The sequence below is a fragment of the Varroa jacobsoni genome, unplaced genomic scaffold, assembly GCF_002532875.2.
Source record: "Varroa jacobsoni isolate VJ856 unplaced genomic scaffold, vjacob_1.0 contig03257, whole genome shotgun sequence".
Taxonomy (NCBI): Eukaryota; Metazoa; Arthropoda; class Arachnida; order Mesostigmata; family Varroidae; genus Varroa; species Varroa jacobsoni.
The window spans coordinates 1-3,128 of NW_019214986.1; the positions used below are offsets into that span (position 1 = coordinate 1).

The 3,128-nt window shown below is 37.9% G+C and overlaps 1 long non-coding RNA gene across 1 annotated transcript; it reads right to left on the reverse strand.

Moving 5' to 3' along the window:
- Nucleotides 1-147: 147 nt before the first annotated feature.
- Nucleotides 148-3,128, reverse strand: LOC147751814 (uncharacterized). The gene is made up of 2 exons (XR_015315846.1): nt 2,881-3,128; nt 148-330 (listed from the first exon to the last, which is right to left on the reverse strand). It is a non-coding gene; the product is annotated as an uncharacterized LOC147751814 (long non-coding RNA).

A 3,128-nucleotide genomic window follows, 5' to 3' on the forward strand; every position in this document is an offset into this window, starting at 1 on the left:
AGTACATACGGTTATAAGCACTATCAGGACATTGGTCCGAAAAGTTGGACTAGCACTAAATAAAAAAAATATATTATAAATATAATTACTGCAGTACTATGATATTAACTATGAAAATCGTACCATTTAACTGGCAAAAAACGTGCGTTATTAAACGTATATTAAAAATTATTTATATCGATATTTTTGTGCCAATGTCTCACCATCACTCAAAAGTACTATCGCCTCCCGGACTGCGTACACATTTCAGCTTATAACATGCAGTGGTTTTCCTTGCCGCCTCTTGACTGCCCGATTCGACAGTCCCATTGTGCGTGATGCTCCTTTTAGCTAGATAACAACAAAAAAAAAAAAAAAAAAAGTAATAATTATAAATGAAACTCTAATCTTCCAGTAAAGCTATTCCGTTACATTAAAACTTATAAATCTCCACTTGCATTTGATGTTATCCATAACATGTTTGTCCTCTTTGTTTAGCGTATACACCGTGCGGCGTTGATCGCGCCTTCCGATATGTCTTTAACCGAGAAAGTGGAAGCTATCGCAAGTACTGGGAGAACTTTAAAATAGACACAGCCAGAGGATAAAGAAAGCAAGGTCGAACGTAGCAAAAAATCAAGAGACTTCTGCAGAAAACCATGCCAGCAACAGAAAAGGCGAATTTCAGCGAAAGAATCAGGGTCAAATTAACAGACGCGCGTTGTTATGGTCGCGAAGAAAGCTCCAATACCAGCACTATTATCACTGATGGCCTGTAAGACAGATAGACTGTTTCGTCTGCATAGAAAAAAGGACAAAACGATATTCGTCCGTGATACGTCATGCTAATGTTGCTAATGCGCAACGAAACACCGAAAAGACGTCGAGGGAATGAAAAAAAAAAAAAAAAAAAAAAATGGAGGAAGTTATCTCAAACGAGAAGGGACTCTGGCGGATTGAGCCACCACGCTACGCTACATCGGTCGAAATGGATCCAATGAGAGACGAGTTCTGGTAACACAAGTTTCCGTAAGATGTCAAACGCAGCGATTTCGCGGTCTGCAGTGCGCACGTAGCAGTGTCGTACTGATATTGAAAAGTGCCCACCCCGAACCAGTCGAAAGTTGAAAACGAAATATGCTCAATACGCATTTGATTTAGACGGAAGAGGACCGAGAGGTAACATTATTGAAAAAGTGCAGTATAATACGTCAAGAAATTTAGTTAATGGTATTAAGTTTACGCAAAAAGAAGATCGGTTTTGCGAGCTTTTTTCTTTCTTGGTTTTGCGATGACATTTCATCTACGCCAAAGTAGTAATACGACTTCGTAAGAGATAATTTCGATTTTATCTAATACTTCTCAAAATTAGTATCGTTTGAAATCAGCGCGAGGTGACCCAGATTTAGAAGGAAAAAGTAATCTATCTTTATATGGTTAGTGCATCTTGGTATTTTTATTGTGTTAAAAGCTTCTGACCTCGTCTGGTTGTTAACATGGTAATGTTTTCAATTTTGATTTTGGCTAAAAAGATCAATTTTTTAGGTAGATAGCTGTCATGAGTGTGTCGGCTGCTCAGATGTATTAATGGTCTTAATATGTAAGCTGTGTTTTCCCTTCCGTTTTTCTCTTTTTTTTTTTTTTTTTTTTTCCTTTGTTAATTGCATGCACAGGTTCCAGTTGGTGCCTAAAGAATTTTCTTGATTAAAACAATTAGACCTCTGTGACGGTAGATCAGATAAGCATCTTCAAATGCTATTCGAAGTGGTTCCTTCTTCTCAACGTATTTCTTCTGATACAAAGTTGATAGGTGCCCAATCATTGTATGCGCTATGTGCTCTCTAGATTTTAGATGACCGTTGTTCCGCTAAATTTAGTTACACGAGTTAATGCGGTAGGGTCCAGCTTCGAAACTAACCGTAAACAGACGTCCGATATTTTAAGCTCTCTAAAGTAATGCTTAATTAAAACAGAAACGGGACGTCAAACTTTACGATAGAACGTTACGAGGATGACCTTGACATTTTGGGTTTTGCTTTAATGATCATCATAATCTCTTTTCGGGTAGTGATGCTCGAAGCGTCTCCCGTGCTTTTATTCTCATTGATATCACCTTCGTAAGGCAACAGTACAAGAAGTATTGTTGCTTGTAGCTCTAAATGCGCAAAAGTTATGATTATGTAGAAATTTGCAAGTGGCTATATATAGAGGAATCAAAGCAAATTATGTGGGAAAAAACTGTTTAGTGAATCTAACCAGCAGTGAAATACAATGCCTTGCCAGTCGACCATGATCCTAGGATTAAAGGATTAATTCCTCAGGCTTGTTTTCGTCGATCAGATGAATAAGCGAGCGATGCGTCAGGAGAACTTGGCGTACGCGGAGCAGAACGAGGCATTAATGAAAAATACTCTGCAGTGAACGCATAATATATCGTCGATTCTTCACAAAAAGGAAAAACTTGTGTCCTATACACATTCTACAAACTACAGACCAGTGCTGATGTTACTAACGCTAAGCCTGTTTCTGCCTAGAATAGTATTGCAATTATCATTATTACTGATATTATTCATAAAATATCTCGTTTAAATTAGAATATATATTAGGGAAAATGAATATCGTCATAAAATCTGTAATCAATTATATATATGCAATTTATGACTCGTACCAAACACGTATATGTGAATGCTATTCTTTGTCAGGCAAAGCTTGAATAATGGCGTGCTAGGTTGATGCTAGGGCTTTACCATCTTTCAATTTGTTGACAACGTTCGTAGTAATTCTCCTATCATATCCTTCTAATAAAAGTAATCTATTTTAATTGAGTTATTATGATTGAGAACTCGCATCAATGATGTACCTTACGTTTAAATCTACCAATGTTTAAATGTTAGTACGCACATGAGACGTCACAGTGTGCAATATTTTGCTCGCTGTTCCGTGCAACTGTGTATGTCCTACGCCTGGCTTTGCCATAAACAGTCATTGACAAGTACGGCAACGGACGACAGGATAGACGTGGCAGTGACAGGGCTACTACCGAAGTTCGTGACCTTACTTGTCACTATTAGTAGAAGTAGCATTATTACAGCACCCACGCGTTAGCTGCTCTCGAAACTGGTGCTCGAATTATTCCAGATTTTCTCGGG